Raw genomic sequence first — 24672 nt, forward strand, 5'->3', positions numbered from 1 at the left:
AGGCAGATAACATAATGGATCTTTAGTAATGTTCAAAGGTAAAGGATCATGCAACAGTTTTTCGTTGATTACTTAAATTCCTTCCTTTTTCTTCTTGGTCATCCCACTGAACTGTATAACATGGAAGGTTACCTCCAGTATCTATAAGTGAAGCCAAAAATGGCGGCTTATAAAGCTTTCTTGGGCGTCATTCTCAGTCTCCCAAACGCGTTTTTTTCGCGCGGTCAACTAAGGCGCGGGAAATTTAAAATGCAAAGGCCTGCTACTTTCTTCAATCTTTTCTACGTACTGTTCCCAAGCAAAAATATATTAGGCGTTAGTGTAAAAAGCTGATAGGAAATTCAAAATGTGAAACAACTGCAAGTTGATAAAAATGCCACGTTATTGCGTGGTACCCCGCTGTAAAAGCAACGACCGAAAAAAGGAAAATAGGCCTGTATTTTTTCACAGGTAAATATAATTTTACTGTAAAATAAATTATGAAAGTATTGTATAAAACGCGAGCTTTATAGAATTTATAGTTGAAAAGCATCCCTAAAGAATTTCATTGGTCTACCTAATGTATGCGCCTATGTTTAATTTTGTTTGGGGCCGGGGGCTTTAAATTTGTTTTGTTTTGGGGGCTTTAAATCAGTTTACAATAAAAGCGCGCGAATTTTTCTTGGGAAGAAAGAAAAATGGCGACTGTTGTTGTTATCGTAACTGACAAATATAATCAACATTTCGCCGTTTTATCATGACCCTATCATGGTTTAACTAAAGCAATTGTCTGTCATTTTTTGTCTGTCAAATGTCTGTCAAAATGTAATTAGCAGATTTATAAGCAAAAAACGAAGTTGAAATCGTATTCCTTCTTGTTTTTAATTAAATCAATGAAAACGACACGCCTCGCCGTTTGCAATGTAATAATGATAAAGTTTGACGATTGACCGCGCGTTTGGGAAACTGAGAATGACGCCCAAGAAGGCTTCATGACCGCCATTTTTGGCTTCACTTTTGGATTGCATAATTCCTTTAAGTTAGCCTTCCATGTTATACAGTTCAGTGGGTCATCCAGGATGTTGAGGAATTGCATTCTCATTGGGTTTCGTCTGGCAAACGAATTAATTACTTCTTCAAGATTAATAGGAATATTGTCGTTTATATGCATATCTGTGCAAGTCCATTCAATTGTTCAGTGGTCATCGTGTTTTGCAACCACGTTTTCATGCAACGAAGAGCAGAGACAGATCGTTCACATTCGCATGTAGTAACTGGCAAAACAGCGAGTATCTTAAGAACTGTAAAATTATTTGGATGGGCAAGTTCTGCAACTGAGTCACGCACAACATCTTCGAAGCCTTTTTCCAACTAGTCTCCCATAATCCCAATCCTGCAATGAATCGAGCGATAGTTGGGCATATCATCAATATAAGCGGATGCAAACTTCATGAACTCCTTCTTCCAATCAACACCTTTGCAATTGAGAAAAATGCCGGGAATGATGTAGAACCTACTGTAAAGATTAGACACTTCAGATGAAAACCAATATTCGATCTGTTCAAAAGGTGGTCAAGAAGAGGAATGGTCAATTTTAATCTGTAGTAATCACAGCCGGGTGGAAGGATTATAATTCTCACAAGCAGTTTGGACTTTACATAGCCGAGAGACCTTCTCTTTCACATTAACGTTATTTGCCAATGCAAAAGCTTCATCATAATATTGGTTGTGAATATCGTTGACGGTGTTAAGTAATTCTTGCACTCATGCTTTCAAGAGGTTCATCTGTTTCAGGGACTCAACGATGTTGACTTTCCTTCGCTGCAATCAAGTGTTAAAGACAAAGTGTGATGTAGTACATTGATACAATGAACTCAAAAGATTTTATGGAGCGGAAATACATGTTAGCATCACTGGAGGAGTTGTTGAAATCCCCATTCACATTCAACATCATATATTCCAAGCTTTGAAAGATCGCTTCAAATAATTCTACCATTCCATCAAGAGAAGATATTTCGTTCAACCCAGCGTGTGGTAAAAGGAGATTTTAACTTCTGCTGTTTAGAACCAATCTTTGCCATTTTTTTTTCAAGAACTGCATGCGTTGAGGAGGACTGAAAAAACTGGAAATCTTCTGTGCAGTCCCCAACATATTTCTTACTGAAGAAAGCTTGCATGTTTTGGTGACAACAAGATTCAATCGACGACTGGAACAATGGAAATACAAGGCTTTTGGATTCTTGCTCAAAATACGACCAGAAACACACTTTACCTGGCTTGACATCGCACTGACACAATCATAAGCTTGGCCATGACAATTTTCTAGAGGTAAGCCCACTTCTTCTAATGTGCCTTCAATATTTTCTGCCAAAGCTTCGCCAATCACCCTGTCGCATCCCACGAACTTAGTGAACCGCTCTTTAATTTCTTTGTTGGAATCAACATGTTGCAAAACAATCGGCATTTGCTCTGTATTACTACAATCCGTCGCCTCGTCAGCCAAAACAGATTCTATTCTTTAATTTCTGACACAATTTTTTCTTTGATTTGGTCTCCACAGATCTTTATAAGCTTATTTTGAATTGTCTTTGAACGGTAAGTAGCATTCTTCTTGGCTGTTTCAAAATGTTGTTGTAGCTTTGTGTCCCCAGAATCAACCCTGAAATTTAAAAGAGCTTGGAGTCGTTGCAATGTCCTCTTAATGAAAGATTCTGCCAGCCTGTCAAGACAACTGTTTTTGCAATCGAAGTTGTGTTGAATATGTGCACTTCTTAGATTATCAGCTTGTTCATCTATGCCTTTGGTTTTACCCAGCATCATGCTTCTAAATCGTGCTAAACGCAACATAGAATCACGATGGATGACCGAATTCTGATTATGATCTTCACGCTTGCTTGCTGCACTTTGCCAGTTAGTTAAGAGTTCCTTTAATAACTTGATTAACTTCTAACCATTATGCCCAGTTTCGTGGGCGAATAAAACGCAAGAAAGACAAAAGACTCCATCATATAACATAGAGTATACTACAAAGCCAAGACCAACGATTAAGCCATTGCGGGTTAAATTTTCTACGTGATGAACCAAATTGGGAGAATGGGAAATTGAAGGAAAGAGGTTTCCAGTGATTGTTAATTAAAATTGAATTTAGTGTTGTCATCAATTGTTGCAGAAGAGACAAACCTTCCAAGATTGGTGGTTCTATATATTGTCAAAAATTAATACATTTAAATTGATGAAATATCAGTAACCTTGGGCATTAAGGGCCACATACTGTAAGGTTGTTTTCGCAAAGGTTGGGTAACTTGAGTGTTATAAAGATTGAACCTTAACATACATACGTTTTAGAGTCGACATGGAAGGATCGCACTCCATCTTGATCTTTTTACCATCCTTCGCAATCACTGGGCCACAGAGTTGGTATTGCTGCTGTTGGAAAATTCTTTTCTATATTAGTTTTTGCTCTGTTACAGGGGGCTCTTCAAAGGTATATAAAGGTATTCAAAAACCCATAAAGCATAAAGCTAATTTTTAACCCAGGGGAAGTTTGATGCATTGAACAAATATATAATATATAATAATATAATATATACACTACCGGAATTAAATATAAATAATATAATACAGAAAAGATGAGAACATTTTCATAAATTTGGTTGTAGTACAGTAGTCCAGGCGGTGAGTGAAGTAGGTATCACCTGAGCGGGTAATTTACGGGAGTAGGACTATCTAGACCAGTTTTTGGCGTAGAACACGAATCCGGATGTTATTCAAGTCCGACAAGGCTGCTTTTAGGAGTTATTTCTGGATATTGTGCAATTCAGCCTCATTTTCATGCAAACAAAGACCTTTTAAGATTTAGCTAATATTACTAATAATTTAAAAAAAACATGTCCACTGGAACAGTTTTGAAACTGGCCAGATGTTTTTATTCAAAAAAATTATCCAAAAACCTGTGTTTGACTATATTCCCAGCATATAGCCTCGTTTTCGTGCAAAAATATAGTCTTTAGTTTATTGTGATGCTAAAAATTAAAAAACAACCTTGAAAGGCTTGTTATAGCCTGTGACAGACATAAGATAAAGTACTTACCTGTTATAATATTTTTTGTTTTTAAAATGGCAGCCATGTTTAAAGAGCTGGAATACATGAATAAATTATGAGTAAACTGAAGTGTATTATACACTACTCATGAGAAACCTCTTTAATTTCAACAGGTCTAGAACAATAGCAGAAGTTCAAAGAACAAAAGATATTTAAGTAAAATCATGCATTGATTATTGATTGTGAAAATGCACAAATATGTATATATTAATATATCACTGTCCAAAAAAAATTTTTGTCACTCATTGTATGTCATTCTGATTTCTGTATAAAATGGGAATCCGGACACTACAACTTACAGATTCTATCAGAGAAGAATATACTTACTTGTTAATGTCAACCAAAGAGAAATCGTAGCAATCTTTGTACCAAGGCATCCACACTTCCAAAATATAATTTAACATTTGATGGTTGTACTTACAACGCTGCAACTGTGTAATTCCTCTTCGATCTGTTGCATTGTGCCAGTTAACAATAACCTAAAAAAAGTTTTTTTAACAGATTTTAGTTATGGTGGCAGTTCTAAACTAGTGAGGAATTCTACAGCAGTCAACATTTTTAAACTAACCTTTACATATTCCGCCTCAGTCTCGTATCCCAGTCTTCGCAGTGAATCCACTACATGATATTACAACAGCCGTTCAGCATCAGCCAAGCTTTGCTTCCTTTCCCCTACCGGAGCTGCATGGGTTAGCATCAAATGCAGCATAATCAAGTGCTTCACAATTCCCATTCCTTGTGCTAGTTGCTATTCTTTTATATACATGATTATGATCACCACGGTCATGGCGGACATCTTTTGTCACAGGATCAATTTCAGGAACATACAAATACAAACTGAAATCAGCTCCAACCTTTTTGTATTCTCCAACCAAATGCCGAAATAAAAAAGTTCCAACAAGGCTGCGAAGGCAGTGTAAAAATGTCTCAGGAGTATTTCTCACAAAGGTACATGGAGTATAACCCAAGGATTTGATGATTTTGAACAGGTGGAGAGTGTAACATTTGCTTTGTGACATTCATGAATTAAATGCGTTTGAGTGCACTAATCCTAGCTTGGTTAAGGTCAAAGGCAGACTAAAATAACATTTGCAATTCTGGATAGACATTAATAGTGATTAATAGACTGTTAATAGTGATTAGTACCCTTTCAGTTTCGGTCCAGCAAAATGGGAAAAAGTGCCTGATTCTAGATCTATGATATATAAAGCAGCATATATACAAACAAAGGGTCAAGTTTGATGACTGGCAAACTGCTACCCATTATTTCGGAACTGGGACGTATTTTACTAAGTTTGATCTTAAAAGCAGGTATCATCACATGGATATTTTCCCCGAACATCAACCTTATCTGGGGTTCTCTTGGTCTTATCCGTAAGGCAACACATGTTATTTTATGTTTACAGTTCTTCCTTTGGCCTCTTGTCAGCTCCCTACATATTTACGAAGTTGCTTCGCCAAATGATAAAGCACTGGCGAGGCCAGGGTATTAGTGCCACAATATTTTTAGGCCAGGGTATTAGTGCCACAATATTTACTTTCAGAGAGATGCTAGCTATCCAGTTTGCAGTAGAAGCTTTTAAGCCCCTTTTAACCGGGTGTAATATAAAGTCATTCACCGACAGCCAAATGGCTAAGACAATCATTGAAGTAGGAAGTATGAAGTTGGAGTATCATAAATTAGCAATTGCCATTTTTTCCAGAGCTAATATATCCATCTCGTCGATATACAGTGGATTCCTAGGTCCGAAAACGATCAAGCAGATTATGTAAGTTGGTTTAAAGATTGTGACGATTGGGAAGTAGTTCCTGAAATTTTTCAAGAACTAGATGTTAAGGAGGGGATACCACATCATATGTGGTGTCCAATAATGGAGGAAAATTTTGTGTGTCAGGTAAGGAAATTCGTGATTTAGTGGCTCAATTCGATCAAGAAAAAATCATCAGTAAAATATCATAGACAAAGGCAATAGAGTGGAAATTCAACCCCCCGCCGGCTCCACACTTTAGTGGGGTCTTTGAGTCAATGATAAAAGAAAGGCGAAAAAAGCCCCGAGAACAATTCTCTGTAAGCCGTTTGTGGCGCCGAACTTGTGAAATTCAAATCCAATGCCCTATCTAAGCATGTTAATGATGTTATGCACATTCACATTTTGTTGACGAATGTTGGAACATTCGGGAGGGGGATGTTTTAGAATGTTTAATGTGACAAATTAACATTAATTTTTGAACTGAGTAAAAGTACCAGACAACATCATGACAACGAGGAAAAAGAGAGAGCAAAAAGTAAAAAATACATGTTTTTTTCTATGTTATATTTTCTCTGTTTTAATTCAATAAAAAGACTGTTCTACTACGAGAACACCTCTTTTGACCCTTACATCTTTAAATGTATTGTTCCGGCCCTTCATGTTAATTACAATAACAGAGAGGTCGCTAGTATATTTTGGTAAAACGGTCCTCAATATGTTGAGGTAAATTGATGCTGTTGAGGAAAATTGAATGCCCAGAATACCCCTTTGCCCATATGGTTTGACATAAACCTTCATTATTGGTAAAGCTCAAGCAATAAAACTAAGCATTTCTTCTGTTTCAGTTAGGTCTTGTAACTCAGTAGGCACTGGTCCTGGAATCATGCTGTTACCATCAGAAAACGTTTTGGGATTATTTTTATCTCTGGAACATTGTAAGCACACATAGCTACTAAGAAATTTTGGTTTGCTTTTAATTGGCCACATATCTTTGCAAAGTGCACGCTGACAAATTGAATTGTTGCATTGCAATTGTTGCATCATGAAATCAAATTCACTTAGATACTGTGATTGACCAATATTATGCGATTGTCTATATGAACTATGAACTTCTAGTGTCATATGGCACTCGACCTATTAAAGCTAAAGTTTTTTCTAAAACACCCCAGGACAAACTGGACTCATCAATTGGTGAATACATACCACCATGTAAATTACATGAACTAATACCACTTTTAAGTAGGTACACCTTTGGCAGCTTCCCCTATTCTTGCGGAAACTTTTCTCCAGACCTCTTTTTGGACGTATGTGGATTAGCGAAAGGAAACTTGAATTCTTGTCGGATGACCTTTACATTGCTATGACGTTTTTTGACATATTTTTGTAGAATATTTTTATCGACATTAATATTTTTAAGACAGAAATTGAATTTTATTTATATACGTATATCATTATTAAAACCAGTCAAGTTCATAAAATATCTGAAAATGGCAATCTGACTTCTTGGTACCTATTATCACCTATTATCATAAGTGAAATGTAATTTCATTCATGTATAATAAAAAATAACATTTTATTCCAATTTATACTACAAAATAATAATGATAAATTAATCTTTCTTATGAATGTTTTTTATTGTGATGAACATAGTACAGATCTCACCAACCTTGAATGCTAACCCACCTTATTGTTTATTGCACAGATTAGAACAGATGTTTCTCAGCGTTTCTTTTTATATTTTTAAATACTACATGATTAAAAACAAACAAACAGTGACAACGTACTTTAAAAGATGCTGATACTAATGTGATATGAACTTTAAACGCAGAGCCAATAAAGGCGTTGTAAATAAGCACTATCCCGGCAGGCGGGATGAAATGCTCTCATATAAACATAGGAAAAGTTTTTCCCATTTACCAGGCTTATATAAACAGCCCCTATAAATAGCTGATGTGATGATATAGCTTGATGTCTCTTGACATGTAACTAGAAAAAGATGCATTTTCAAAGAAGAGTTAAAACTATTAAAATTACTATTGTGTCTTGTAAAAAGTGACAAAGCATTAAAAAAACTGCAGGTGCTGCAAAACTAAATGCTCTATAACCCAAAGTTTTCTTTGTCTTTATCTGTAGTTCATTATTTGGATGTAACTGATAGGTACTTGGTGTCATTACAGTTACTAATTATCTAATATAGTAATATGGTGCTAGTCCATGTATTGCTTTAAATGCCATTACTGTTATTTTAAAATTTATTCTCTCTTTCACTGGAAGCCAGTGAAGTGATACAGAACAGCTTTAATGTGGAGATGTACCAGTAACAATTTGAGTGCCATGATATAAGCGTGAACTAAAATTTTTGTTGTATCAACAGAGAGATACTTTCTAATTCTGCAAAGTTTGTGAAGATGAAAGAATGACTGTCAACATGTATTGTTGATATGGGGTACCAAACTCAAGTTACTATCCAACACTGTGCCTAAGTTTCTAGCATATGATACTGGTGTAATATCATTATTGCCTACAGACAGTGAAGTTATATTTACTTTCTGCAGTTGTTGTCTTGTACCAATAATAAAAAATTCTGTCTTACCATCATTTAATTTTAACTAATCAATCTGTAGTCATCCATGCCCGTATTGCTTTAATACATGTTTCCATAGCGGCAACACTTTCCACCTCATATGCACTATTCCCTGCCTTAAATGAAAGATACAGCTGTGTATTATCAGCATATGCATGAACAGATGAATAAAAAGGAGAGGTTGCAAACATGAACCTCGGGTAAATATATTTGTGTTGAATTGAATGCTCGTAACTCACAACATAAGTTAATAAATTGCGTATATTCTCAAACAATTGCTCGATTTTTACGCCTGGAATGTTTTGAAGCAATGCTTGTTGCTCTTCGTTTCTTTACATCGTGAATAATGTTCAAGGCTCGACAGCACATGCGCAGTTGCGACATATAAGAAAAAATTGGGTGTTCCGGAGGGCAAAGCTGGGCAAATCCCTTTTAAACAAAACCCAAACCACGGAAAAGCAATGCTTCAAAATTTACAGTAACGGTCAAAATTCCTCAATATTTTGGTGAACTTAGAAAAAGGGATAGTCCATTAAAGTGCCATTGAGTAGAGCTTGAAAAATTAGTTTATAAGTTCTACAACCCTTTTTGATATAATTAAATAGTTTCGGAAATATTTACATCTAAACATGACGATTTGCCTAAATTTCTGTTGTGCATGCAATGATACAATTGATTTATTTAAAGAATTTAAGGATTTGAACTACCTTGTTGACAGCATTTGCAATAGCTGTTTCAAAGTATGAAAGAAAAATATAGCTCTATGGATCAAACTAAAAAAGAATCTCTTCTACAAAGTATGAAACAAAAATATAGCTCAACAAGCTGAGAAAAATTCTCTTATAGAGTGTAGTAAACGAAAATATGACCCCATGGAACCTTATGAAAAGGAAATTCTTCTTCAAGCGAAGAAACAAAAATATAGATCACTCAATCCAGTCAATAATCAAAGAGGTTATCAAAAAGAACCTAAACAAAGCAAGTTGAAGTCATTATAAGCCTTGAACTGTTTAGATGATTGTATCTTAAGATTTACCAGCAAGATTAGAGAGGGGCCTTATTATATCTGTTCTGTTTGTAATTGTTTACTTTAAGATTGTAACTGATACATCTTGTAAAATATAAACCTTTAATAATTAACAGTTATAAACTTTGAATAAACACTTTAACAGTGAATAATATACTTTAGTTCTTATGTAAATTTTTTTGCAAAAGTTTGATCATGGCTCATCTCTCCTCCTCTTCAAGTTCTAGTCTCAGCTTTCTCTCTGCAATCTCTCTTGTTAGTTTGCTTTTAGCTCCAGTTCCTTTTTACTTACTTCAAGTTCTTTTTCTTTCAGTTGTATGTTGTCATATTTCTTTGACAGTAGCTCGATAGCAGATAGCTTAGATACCCTTCTCTTCTTTGTTTTTTGCTTCTCTACACGAAATGACAGTGACTCTATCATTGGTTTTGTGATTTATTAAAATAAGTTTTCCATGTAAATGCCATTAAAAATTTTTACAGCTTATCCATGTGACAAAAATGCAACTATTTGCAACCATCACCTCCTTTTAAAGAGGGCAAAACTTTCCCTAAGATTGGGTAAGTGTTGAATTTGTTGTAACAACTGGTGGTACTGAAAAGGGGTGTGTTGAGTTAAAAAGGGGGATGAGCAAAGAAAAACAAATTGTCATGAAAATAATTTTTGGATCCAAGCTAATGATTTTGTTGGTGGAAGTTTCTTTTCATGATTACACAATCTTAATAGGAATCCTGAACCATTTTCATGTGTTAACCTTCATGGCAAATTATTCCCCTGGAGAAAGTTGTGAGGGGGGGGGACAGAAAACTCTTAAAAGAGGTCATTGGTAAAGGATACATTTAAAAATAGGAAGAACTGGGTATATAATACCTAGATATCCCCCAAAGAGGTAGCTACAACTATGAATATATCATGATTGATTAAATTATATTATTATCTTAAAGGATATGGAAGAGAGTCTAGCTAAGTTGGCACATACCGTTCATGACTTCCTTAACCGGAGGTTTATCAAAGTTGTGACTGTCTTCATCATCCTCTTCATCATCATTTCCTCCCTCTTCTTCAGAGGACGATAACTCATGAGCTGGTTCTAAAAGTTAGTGTATGTATAATATTATTTTTCGCAACTTCTAGCTTGCGCTTTTTCGCCTCTTTTTCTTGAGCCCTTTGCAATTTGAGGTCTTTTTTAAAGCTGGATATATCTTCTAATAATTGTTAAAGCTCGCTATATTCTTCTTCAGTTCCTGATCTATTGAAAATATAGTATAGATAGGCTCTTTATAGTAATATAGACATTTGTTGATTTTATTTAATACATGGATATCTATAAATTATCCAATTTATAAATGAAGACATATCTAAAAAATGTTTTCCCATAATCAACAGCTAGATGACAAACAGTAAAAAACTGTTTTCTGATTTCTGTTCTTGTTTATAAATAGTCCACAGTGTTTTAAAACATTTTAGAACCACATTTGCAAACCTTTTTAAGTTGCTTGCATCCTCTGCCTGATATATTTAGCTAAAAGAAGTTTCATCCAGTTTTTGCAACCCCTCCCTTTAAGCTCTACTGTTTTTTCTTCACTGCTAAAAGCCATGCTTAGTCTGGTTGCTATCGCTTCCCATTCTGCAGGTTTTTCTGGTCTGTTTGCGACAATTTCGAGAGCTAACTTTATGTCTTTGTCAAAACTTGGCCACCGAAAAGGAGCCATGAAAAAACCTAAAAGATTAATACTCAGGGTGACAAACAAATTCTTTCTCAGAGTGATGCGGGTGTGGAAAATTATCATTATATTTTTTATAGTAGGCCAACATCTTGTTTTTCAAGAGCAAAAAATATTCGTATTATTTTTATGTTTTATAAGAATGTTTTTGTATTTCGCCCTTATCGTCTGAGCAAATTTGGGATGATGTTTTAAACATACATACGAGCAATATATGTTACACAGTTTGATATGCATTAAAAAATGCCGACGGAATCTTTTTACCTGAAGAGTGGTATCCAGACGTCGAAAACATGAAAATTTACTTCAAGAAAAACCTCGGGAAACTGGTCACATGATAATTAGATGTTTGCCGTTTGAGGCAATTTGCAAAAAACGTCAATCTTAAGGTCTCTATTACCGCATAAACCCACGGTGCAAGCTAAATGTATGATATTAATCTTATTTTTCTGTTTATTTTCTATCTAGATGTTTAACTCCATCTAAATAATGGCTTAAATCACCAATTGGATCCCATCAGCAATCTAGGTGAACATAATATATTCCTCTGTGGAACAGGATTATTCCCACCTCTAACGGTTGGATTTTCAATATTTCTACAAGTATGGTACTTCATATTATCACACACTATAAACCACCTGGTGCTTATAAAGATGTTTGGAGTTGGACAATTGGAATTAAAACCACAATTAACATAGACTGAAAATGCCATATATTATGTCGACCAATAGTTGAGGCCCCTTACTGACATCAATGTTAAAAACAAATGTAAACTGGATTTCCAAACCATCATCTCCAAGATTACCACTTCAACAAAAATTGTTGGTTACAGCATTCGGACCTTTAAGTGTTTTGCCCTAAAGATCAGTGACACTGGAATCAATGGACAAGTACCTGATTTATCATCAACAGTAATGAGTTGGACCTTCAGTTGATATGTAACTTTGATAAAAAGTACATCTCTACTGCTATACCAAAGTGTAATGTATTGAGAACATGCATCTGTGTGTGGTGTCATAGTCTCCATCCGCCAGCCAACTCAGAAAGGGCAATTACATGCATGGACAGTCAACAATAAGACAGAGAAGATCTGAAAATCCAATCCCAAGCGTAGGATCAAAATATGAATTGATTCTTCTGTTTGAAACTGTTCCACCCATTCTTTCCTCTAAACAACACTGCCACCTGGATTGCTGCATGCACTGCTATACACATTTTCGCATGACAAATGCTACGTCTTTCATGGACAAATCATCCAACCCTTGAAACAATCTATTATTGAAATCTACCCAGGGTATCAACCCTAGTACAAAGAAAAGATGTTCAGTTTTCCAGATCAACTGTTCTCATTGTTCAGATTATGAAATGTGCCATCCATGCTACAATTTACAAAAGCGGTCTCGTAAGCTGACTTATGTCCATATTATATTGCAGGCATTGCCAACCAGGAACCTGTTAGCAGATACAGACAATAACAAATCCATCTCAGTTAACCTACATAGGGTAATCAAGAATTTTATTAACCTACATAGGGTTTGAGAATTTTATTATCACATAAAAAAGATAACATCTACGAGCAAATTACCCCAACAACTATTACAACTTAAACAAAATAATTGTAAATCTGCTTACATTTTTCTAAGCAATGTTTTCATAAATCATAGACCTTCCCAACCCTAACCATTTATTCATTCTTGACCCAACAGCCTCATTTTTTTCATTTCAGATAGTTATTTGTGTTTAATCAGGTTGATAAGTCACTTGTTACTCAGCCTAAAGGAACCAGAAACAAATTAGTGCAGGAAACATACGAGTAACATTTCAACTGCCCTTCCATGCTTAAAACATAAACACACAAATGAGGCCATTGGTCAAAAATGCAAATAAAAAGAAAAACCCATCAAAACAACAAAATTTATTATAACAAAACTATAATAATAGTTCTCCAAATATTGTTCCCCTGACAAAATACCATATTTCAAAATGATGGCAGATAATTCAAGCTAGTAACAAACACAACTTAATTATGTTTATAATGTTGTCACATGCACCCAAATTCCTAAATTTGGCAAACCCTACTCATTTTTTTGCTTCTTATGAGCATTTTCAACTTCAACCAAGGTAGCGACAACTCAGTCATCTATCTCCTGCTCAACTGATGGATTGTCTTGTTCAAAAGGGGTTCCATGCTCAATGATTTTTCTATTTGTAGTGAAACCCATAGTGAAAACTTGGTGTTAGTAAGGACATGTCAACATGTCATCCTCTGTAGGGTTTGATTAACACCATTGGAACAAGTGCTGAATAACCTATAATAATGAAAGAGAAAAACCACCTAAACTACAGCTGTGGAAAAATGATTTACAATAAGTTACAATAATAGAGTAATCATCAAGTGGCCAGAGGAAATCAATGACAGGAAGTTTTAAACAAAATGAATTGCCAAAGTGTTTGGTATATAGACCATCATGGCATCTTGGGCCCACCTAAGGAAAAAAATCAGTTCTTACCTTCGTATGTGCAGTAAACCACTGGTTGTTGTTCAACAACAATACATTTGTTAGCAGGTTGTCGCATGGATTTCAGGAACATACAGCAACATGTAGGGCAGGTTATTAATGCATTGTTCATCTGGACATCATCAATGTTTATCCGTTTCCTGCAGGCTACGCATGAAAATGAGGCGTGAAATTCCTTCACAGCATAAATAGGCGTCTCCATCAACATCACATTACACATGTCAAGGGGATGCTTTGCTGGTCTTGCTACTGTCATTTCTTCCCTCAACACCGTTATCAACATCTCAAAGGTTGTTGTCAGATTCAACTGACCATTGAATCTAGAAACCGCAGCGATATTAATTGTTACAACATGCCGAGAATGAATTCCATCTGTCCCGTTGTATCGGCGAGACAAACAGTTCTCTTTGTTTTGGTGTCTGGAAAGGTGCCAACCACACAAGGGTCCTCACGACCTATGACCTTTGCTTTTACATTCAAAAATCTGTTGTTGCCGGTTTCTCCCCTTAAGATCTGTGAAATAGTACAGCTGCAATGTTCTATTTCAACTTGTGAGGCCGCCAGTGATATTTTGGTTTCATGGTCAAGGACCAACTTCAAGTTTGTGTTGTCCCCAAACGATTTCTTTACCTTGAATGACTCCAATTAAATTTTACTCAACTCCAGTTTGGAGTAGATATCTTCATTGAAACAGCTCTTATCGTTGAAGATTTGTCCTTGTCACAGATGTACTCCATGATTTTTTCCCTCTTTTTTTCATTCGGGGTATTTAGCTTTGGAAACAATTGTTAGTCGCTAATTTGATGGGGAGCTTTTTTATCGTAAAGATCTAAAAACTAGATTATCCTTGACAAAGATTACCCTTGCAATTATGAAATTACGCAGACGATGTCGGATTTGTCATTTACATGTTGCCGCTAAGAAAACATTAAGACGTAAAAATTGTAAAGTTATAAATCGGAAAAAAAAGGGAAATGATTTTCTTTTTGTTTGGTTCAAAATAAAGCAGATTAATGGAAGACATTATTTGAGTATGGTACTTGTGAATGCAGAGGCCGTAACATGTCGTCCTGAAAGGTTATGATACGCTCGAGTATTAAATGATAGGGTAAACAATGAATTTTTGTGAGCATATTAATAAATATTCAGTAGTTCAACTTAAAGACATTAATGAAAGGAAAGAAGAAATTTTAAAGAGAGTGACACATATTATAGATATTGATGGGTGGCGAATTAGTGAAAGGTATCTTTATGCTGAGGTCAGCATTTTTTCTGTTCGTGATATGATTTGTCATACTTATTATGTTTCTCACCCTGGTGTTTTTTTGAGTGATCATGATTTCTCATCAGTTTTATTATATGTTTCAAACAGAATACATGGTTTACCATTTTTAAGAAAAAAGTATTCTTATTCTGATATTACTCAGCTTGAATTTCATAATATTTTTAAACAGCATTTTTCAGATGATGAATTTGTTTTTGCTTTTAAGGGTGGGCATATTGAAAAGGATTTATGTTCTTATTATTCTCTTGAATGCATTAATCTTGAACTGTTTGGTTGTGCAAAATATGGAAAGCAATTACAACTTTTTGAAATGAAAAGTAAATCATGTTTTCGTCATCGAGGATTACTATTTCATTGTTCTCGATTTGAGGTTTATTGTTTTACTTTATTTGTATTTAATGAACTTAAAAGGTAAAAGGGTTATATATTCAAGGTGCTTGATTGTCCAGGTATACATTTTGAGGAGAAATGAGTGGAAATGCATGTATAAAGTTTGCTGATCCTGCATTAATTTATTTGAAACCATTGGATAAATATATGAAAAAAAATTTTTTCATGCAATCAGTTGCGATCAACAATTTAAAAATTGTTTGCAAAGTGTATTGCCATTGTGGTTTGGAAAGCCGAGTGATTGAATATCTGTCATCTGCAAAATCATTTTCATGATTCCATCACTTCGTGAATTAGCAAGTCAGGTCTTCCGGAGAAACAAGGTAAAACAATTCAATTTAAAATACTTAGTTTTACGATCTATTATACAAGATATAACTGAGAAATTGAATTTAGATCAACTTAGATGGGGAACAATAAATGTTTTCAGAAATGGGTTGTGGGTTAGAGAAGTGGCTTATGAATATAGAATTCGTAATTATAGCGAATTAGATTTTTACTAATTAATTATGCATGCGGGTGGAATGATGTGAATTGCTTTTTTGTGTTCAGATGTTTGGATTCTTTATTCATATGAGAAAATAAATTTCATTTGTATTTTATTTGTTAAAGAATATTATTGTGATATGAATCAAATGTATCTCATTTTTTCAAAGTTGTTTGAAATTTGTGATAAAAGTGAAATTAATTGTTATATGCTTAATTGGCATTGCTTTTCAATTATTGTAATGTTTTTAATCATTGTAAAGTTGGTACACACTCTAATTTTAGGTTAAAGAGACATTGTAAAATTTTAAAACAATTAATCATGGAATACTGTGACTTTAAAAGAAATGTAAGATTGAAAATGGTGTTGGAAAGATTAAAATTGTAATTTTTTTCAAAATAATATATTTAAATGAAATCTTGTTTTTTATTTCTTCATTTGCCCAACATTTTTTGTCATGGCAAGTTCAGATGAGTTCTTTATATTTTTTATGGCAAATAATAAAATTGCACGAACGATTGCAATAAAACTTTATCAACATGCTGAATTGGAATTATCCTCGTATATTAATTGGGAATTTATGAAGGTTGATGAAAATGAAGAGGAATGGTTTTGCTCGCTCTCTCATTTAGATAATGATACAAAAGAACAAAAACGATGGGGTGAAAAACTTTGTAAAGTTTTAAAAGCAGAACGCATTGAAATGAAGGGGACATTTTTTGATAATATTAATGATGAATGATTATTTTCTATGTACTTATAAAAGGATGATGATTGTGATATATCCTTTGATTTTTTTTAATGGCAAGTCATACTAATCATTACAATTGCTTAAAATCAATTTTCATGCATTTTGATAATGGAAATAATAGTATGAATGATGACATTATTTCAGTTATTAATAAAGGCGGTGTTGCAAAGACAATTATTGAATGGTATATTTTTCTATTGAGTGGAAAAAAATTCAGACTTATTTCAATTAAAAAGGGTGATATACAAAGTTGCCTGAAGCTAAAGGGGGGAAAATTGCAAATGAAAGAAATGAAATTACGATCCTTCTTTGGGTGGGGGGTTATATGAACAATGAAGGCGTGAGACAGTGGGGGTTCTGGGGCATGCCCCCGAACTTTTAAATTTTATTAGTAAATTTATATTACTAGGGTCTCTAAAACGCGATTCCTCGCATTTTCAGTCATGTTATTTCCCGAAGGTAACAACGCTATTTCACCGAAAGGTTATTTTCCGAAGGCAAGGTTTACGGCAATCTTAAAGACACAGATCGACGATTTTTTGTTTTTTGGATAATTTATTTCAATATTTCCATATTTATAATGGCGCCAAAATAGATTTAAATTAGAAAAGGGCAAAGGTTTAACTTCCCGTTTGAGCTGACGAAATGTTAATACTTCATGTTATAATGTTATTCTTCACCTAATCAAATCTTAACAGTGATCCCTAGAGTAACTGGGTGGACGAGCCCCCTAGCCCCCTTAACACACCCAGTCCTCTCCCGGGCAAAAGATATAAACAGTGATTTTATTGTCTTCTTTTGTATAGTTTTATTTAATCTCGCAAAGTGCGGATTAAACCTTTTTCCCATCTTTTTTCTTAAGTGATTTGTGAATTTTCGTTTTGCTAAGATAATATTGCGTATTTTTTTCCTTCCCTTTGATTTATATTTCATCGTAAATTATTCCAGGCCAGTAGCTAATTATGTCTGTTGGAGGTAAATAATTCCATATTGCTTGGAATTTTTCTGGTTTAATACAATTTCAAATCTCTTGTGATGATTGAATAAATCGGTTTTCACCTTTTTTTCGTCGTTCACATAACGTGGTGAGCCATGTGTTAAACAGTTTTGTATGCATCGATGCATTTGCTTTTTGCTTTATTTCCATTGCAAATCATGCACGGTGCTGCTCTGTTTTTTCCATCATGTCGATGTTTCTTCTGTTTCTTTTTTTCCTGTATATTTTGCAATAAACATATTTTTGTTGATCCGTTTTTTAAAAGTGAATTAATCATTTGTAGCATAGGCAATTCTGGTTTTTTTCATTCAGAGATTATTTTCCTTTTCATGTTTTCGCTGTTCTTTTTTGCATTTTTTTGCAGTTGACATTTTGGATTTTAATTTTTTTTTGTTACAGCCATTTTTCTCTTAATTTTTTTAGTAAATAATTTTAATCCCGAAATAATTGTCAAAATGATTTTCTATAAATTTTATCATATTTTCAATTTTGCTTTTAACATTGCTGCTAATATCTGGAATTTTTAATTGCAACACCTTATATCTATTTTTTAGAATTTCAGGAGGAATAAAATTTACTACATTATCATCTCTTTCGTAAAAATCAATAATATCGAAGAATATAAAAGGTGATATACGAATTGTCTCATCATTGTCTTTGACATCGAACGTTGTATACTTATCCCCTTGTATAAAGTAAACTTCAATTGTAAAGATAATATCCATGTTAACGAGATATGGGAAGTGTGTGTTTTAAGGCAAAAGATCCCTTTATTGACATTTAAATGCAATTGTGTAGTGGTTGATCATTCGCCTAATGCTGAAATAGGTACATGCATAAAAATGGATAGTAAAAAAATCTAGAATTAACTAAATTTATAAAAACTACCTAAATTTATTAAAAAATGATATTTAGATATTCCTGATGGAGTGACTGAAGAGGACAGAAACACTCAAGAAAAAGAAAAAGAAAAAAAGAATTTTCCGAATTGCTGCTTTTTTGTTTCTTCCATATAATTAATTGATGAAAAATGATGAATGATTTATCTGAAGATGATGTGAGAAGATTAGTAAGTGCTTTATCTGAACATCGTGAAATTTTACAAGCAAATGATAATACATCATTTTCATTGGAGCAAATTCATGAAAAAAGAAGTAGTTAATGTACCCAGAATTCAAGACATGAGTATCTTTAATTTTATTGATAGTTTAAAAGAACTTTTTGAAGCGCTTTTAAGTGTCGCATGTTTAAACAGCACAAGTGATAATGACTATGCGCGTTTTGTTTTTTTTTAAATGCGCCTTCATACCCGTTTTGTTTTTTTTTAAATGCGCCTTCATACCCGTTTTCAACACCTGTTGTGAAATTGAGTGAATTGTCGTCGCAATTTTTCTTGGATATGTTTTCAAATATGATGCAAAGTGGAGATAATGCAGTTGCAGAAGGGTGGACAACATCGGTTTCGATTTCGATATTTTCACCGGAACATGTAAAACCTAAACGGAAAAAAAAAGAAAAATAATAGAAAATCAAAAACTTACATGTTTCTGGGTAAGGGGAAAGACGATTCAGGTGGTGCACATGTTCGATTTTCAAAAAAAAAATGGTAGAATGTACATGCATGGTGCATATCAAATTAATTGTGTTGATTTCAAAATTTCAGTATGCTGCTTTGGGGTGGCGTTACTAACTGCTCTTTTACATTTGAGAAACCCAAAAAAGTTTGAATTACTTAGAAGGGATAATAAATTGATTAACGTTTTTCCGGAAAAAAATATTTATGATATTTACGAAAAATTAAATTACCTAAGTTAATTACCCTTAGTGAATTACCTAAAACAGGAAAATGTTGATCTTGTTGTTTACTCCTGTGATTACTTTTTCTTTTGTGATACTTGTTTTAAAATAGTCCCACGCTTTTTTTTGTTTTAAATCAAAAGAATAGGCGTAATTTTATTATCACAGTTGCGAGAAATCATTTTGCATTAAGTGTAAAACATATGAAAAAGATCGTAAGTGTTTCATGAAACCGCTTAGGGAAAGTAATAATACAGCGACATTTCCGACATTTTTTTTTTACTTCGAAACAAAAACTGATGAAAATGATGAAATGATCCCCTTCTATGCTGTGGTTCAAAAAGTTTGTCAATATTGTGAAAAACAGGAATTTGAAGGATGTGAAGAGAAAGATGAGAATGCTGAAAAATTTGCGGATCCATTTATTAAAAAAGCAAATTGTTCAAATTGCGTTTGCGGATATAGACAGTATGTTTTTGATAATAATGGAGATAATATTATTTCAGACTTAATTAGTTTTATAATTGAACAAAGAAATAGTATTTGGATTGCACACAACGGAAGTCGTTTTGACACAATTTTTTTATTACGAAAATTAATTAATGAACAGGAAATAATTCCCGATGTTATAATGAATGGGAATAACGTAATGCAATTAAATGTACCCTTTGTTAATGCAACATTTCTTGATAGTTACTTGTTTTTGCATATGTCGTTAGCTAAATTTCCAACTTGCTTAGGTTTTGAAGATTTAACCAAAGGGTATCACCCCTATTTCTTTTACGATTTACAATACAAAGGTGCAATGATTGATGTTCGATTTTTTGACCTAACAAAAATGGGTGATGAAGAAAGAAAGGCATTTAATTCTTGGTATAATAAGAAATGTAAATCAACATATGTATTTCGTGATGAGATTTATTATTATTGTGTTTCGGATGTTAATATTCTTCGAAAGGGATGTTTAATTTTTTCAAATTTAATGAATGAAATTGCGAATGTTCGACCGTTTTACGATTCGTCCATGCTAACAATCGCAAGTGTTGCATTAAAGGTTTTTAAGTTAAACTTTTTAAAAAAACATCAAATGGCGTTAATTCCAAAACAAGGATATCGAGGGAATACCAATCAATCATTAATTCCATTATGTTGGTTAAATTCTATTCCTAATTTAACACACTCAAAAATGCATCGAAATGGTGAAAAGCAAATTTGTGGGCGACATGTTGATGGCTTTGATGAAAACACAAACACTGTATATCAGTTTCACAGATGTTATTTTTATGGATGCGAAAAATGTTTTGAGCTGGAAGGTTTCAATAGTATAACTAATGAAAGTTTTTTTTAATTTGCGAGAAAAAACAAGACGATTCACAGAATTAATGTTATCAAGTGGATATAAAGTTATTGAAAAATGGAAATGTGACTTTCTAATTGAAAATTAGTTAACTGAAAAAAAGGTTGCACATGAGAAACTAAAATATTTCAACTTTTTACCACTTGAGCCAAGAGATGGCCTTTTTGGTGGGTGAACATGCCCTGTTTTTTTAAATTACAATGTGAAGGAAGGTGAAGAAATTCGGTATTATGATTTTAGATCTCTTTATTTGTATGTGCAAAAGAAAAATAAATTTCCAATTGGTCATCCTGACATTTACTTGCGAGAACAATGTAAATCCTTTGATGTTAATATTAATATAATAATTAATATTACCACCAAGATCATTATTTTTTCCTGTTTTGGCGTTCCGAGGGGAAATTAACTTTTGCTCTGTGTAATCAATGTACAAATTGAGAAAACGATAAATTGTTCACATTCTGTCGACGAGCGCTCTCTTTGTGGAACATGGACAAGTGTTGAAGTTAAAAAAGCAATTGGCATGGGATATAAAATTATTGAAATTTTTGAAATATATGATTACACACGGTCAGCAGAGATTTTCGGAGAATATGTGAACATGTTTTTAAAGATAAAACAAGAAAGTAGCGGAGTTCCAAAAGAATGTTTTGATGAAGAGGGAAACATTAATGATAATCTTTTAAATCACTTCATAAATGAATATGAAAGAATTGAAAAAATAAAATTGAATAAAGAGAAATTAGTGCAAAAAAATCCTGCATTACGAACAATTGCCAAATTTTTATTAAACGCATTATGGGATAAATTGGCACAAAATGATAACAGCGTTGTTGTTGATTTTATTAATTCATATATGGAATTATGCGAATTATTAAACGACAATACTGTCGATGTAACATCAATTGATTTTATTTCGGATAATTGTGCGCGAACAACACATAGGAAAAAAATGTCAACATCTGTTCACTTGGATAATAGAAATGTTGTTGTTGTTTCATTTCTGACCGCTTATGCTCTATTAGAACTATATAATGTATTAGAGAAATTAGGTGAAAATGTATTGTATTATGATACTAATTCTGTTTTTTTTTGTTGAAACTGAAAAAAACAAAAATATTGTTCAAACTGGGAATTTTCTTGGCGACTTAACAGATGAAATGGAAAAGGATAATGAAATTTGGATTACAAGTTTTTGTAATGGACCAAAGTGTTATTCGTATTTAACAAACAAATATTCGTATTTAAATAAAAAGTCGAAAAAGAACAAAATTAAATGCGATGAGATTACACATGCAAAAGGTTTTTCAATGAATAATGAAGCAAAAAAAAATTAATTTTGAATCAATAAAACTGTGTGTGGAAAATAAAGAACAAATTATCGATATTTATCATAATCGAAAAATTACACAAAATAATCGCCAACAGGTAATGGTGTTACCCGAAATTTAAAAATTCAAATTCACATTTAATAAAAGATACATTATTGAAAATTCTTATAAATCATTTCGGTTTGGTTTTTGTTTTAGCGAAACAAGATAACCAATGTAACGCTACTCCTTTCCCATCCATTTACGATGTGCATTACGGGGACCAACACAATGTGGAAAGACATATTTCATAAAACAGCTAATTGCAAACATCGACGAAATGATTGACCTGACACCTGATAAAATCATCTTTCTTTATACCACCTTTCAACCGATTTACGATGAAATTCGAAAAGAAATTTATGAAAAACGAAATGAAAGCGATCTTCAAGATATAAAGTTTATTGATTGTGATAAAGGTATCCCAACAATTGATGATATAAGAAATTAATTTGGTGTAAGAACATTGCTAACCCTAGACGATCTAATGGTTCATGTTGGTTCAGCAACTGCATCATGCACAGCATCAGAAAATCAAAGAAATTTGAATAATTTAATTTGCCGCGATAGTCATCACCATGAGATGTCATTGATGATTGTCTGCCAAGATATCGGGTATAAATACGTGCTTTCAACATTAAAAAAAAATAGTCATTATCATTATGTGTTTATCAGTCATACAGATGTAAAACCAATTTACCTAATGTATCGATGAAATATATAATGGCATTAAAGATCCTTCAAATCATCCTCCCCAAGACTATGTAACTCTCTGCCTACAGATATTCGATTTAGCTCATCACTACACTCTTTCAAAGCTAAATTAAAGACATTCCTATATAAGGAAGCTTTTAACTAACTTTCCTATTGTTTTAAATATTTAATAGCCTACAGGCATAGATTATAGACTATCTTATTAAACTAAATCCATGTAAATATCGTAACAGTTTTAATATTTTTAATACCGCAATTCTATTCACTTATTTTACCAACCTGAAAAGCGCCATTGAGCTCCGGGAAATGGCGCTATATAAATATATTAAATTATTATTATTATATTATTATTAAAGATAAAAAGAATTTGTATTTTTTTTTTGATTGGAAACCTGACAGTTATGCAAATGCACGATGTCGCACAAAAATAATGCCAAATGAAGATACGACATTGCATATAATTTAATTTTTTTTATTAATGAAATAAAAGTTTCACATTTCTGACTATTTTCTACTTTTTTACATTTTTTTTCATATAATGATTTAATGTCAAAATTGTTTTTGGTATTTCAAATAATTTCATTTCATTTTCAATTGTATTTCTTACTTGTTCTTTTTTTTAATTTTACCCTTCACACCAAAAAATATTTCATTTTCCACCAGAAATAACGATTCATTCCAAAGATATAATAAACTCCACATCCCGCATGGTACAGTAAACATGTTTTGAATAAATTTGTGATTAACGTGAATCAATTGTAAATTATTTTCCTTTGCGAATGTATTATAAAATTGCTGATATTTTTCTGCTTTTATTCCAAAACTGTAAAAAAAAAACATTTTGCCCGCCTTTATTTTTACTGCAACCCAATGTTGACCTTGTTTATTAGCTGTATCTGTATTCCATATCCATGAACATTTTTTATTTAATTCACTAAATGGTAAAATATCAGCAGGATATGCACCCAGAAAATTGTCTATGTATTTTTTTCCAAGTTTATCAATGTCATCGGTCATCAAATACTTGCTAACAAAACAGATCGCGTTAAACTTCATTACTTCCCCATTAATGAAGAAAGAAGAGGCATTGCCAACATTGGAGCCATCAATGCCAAGGATCCAATACCCCCTTTTTGTTTTATATACATTTTTTTCCTTCTTCCAACAATTTTTTTTCCGAAACCACCTTTTTGTGTTTTTGCAAAGTGTGCTAAATTTTTTCGTCGTTTAATTTGTTGAGTTCTATTATAGTTGGGAAAGGGCTCTTTGTTTTATTTTATTCGTCAATCTCCTTGAAGCCGACCCGCTTAAACCTTTTTGCTTTCTTTTTACACCCATTCCCATTTGTTTCATTAATAACAAGGCATTTTACTTTTTTTAACTTTGTTAGGGCAAAATTAAGACTTCGCTCACCCAGATTTAAATTTTGTATTGCTCTTTGGTGTGATAAATCTGTCAAGTTGATTTGTGTGCTGAACCTATTAAAGAACTTAAGCCAAGGTATCATATGACTTTAATTGCCAAGAATTATTTTGAAGATGATGCTCTAGAACAAGCAAGTGAAATTGTAACTTATCATACTTGATAGGTCCTGCAAAGTCCACGCCTATCACTTTGAATGGTACTGCGCCTTGTGTTCTGGTGGTTGGTAAATTTCCGGGTGGCGGTACTTCATAGGCTTTGGCTTGATATCTCTTACAACCATTGCACAATGATCTGATCTTCTTAACTAAACGGCGGAGCCAAGGAAGCTAGTAACACTCACGCCCTTTGGCCATTGTCACACTAACTCCCCCGTGCAGAGTCGCTAGGTGCGCTTCACGAACTAATGATGATGCGA

The 24672-nt window shown here is 33.3% G+C and overlaps 1 pseudogene; it reads right to left on the reverse strand.

Moving 5' to 3' along the window:
* Window positions 1-4404: 4404 nt before the first annotated feature.
* LOC114526645 lies at window positions 4405-5100 on the reverse strand (annotated as a pseudogene).
* Between the last annotated feature and the right edge of the window lie 19572 nt (window positions 5101-24672).

The sequence above is a fragment of the Dendronephthya gigantea genome, unplaced genomic scaffold, assembly GCF_004324835.1.
Source record: "Dendronephthya gigantea isolate DGI-Jeju-01 unplaced genomic scaffold, DenGig_1.0 000040F, whole genome shotgun sequence".
Taxonomy (NCBI): Eukaryota; Metazoa; Cnidaria; class Anthozoa; order Malacalcyonacea; family Nephtheidae; genus Dendronephthya; species Dendronephthya gigantea.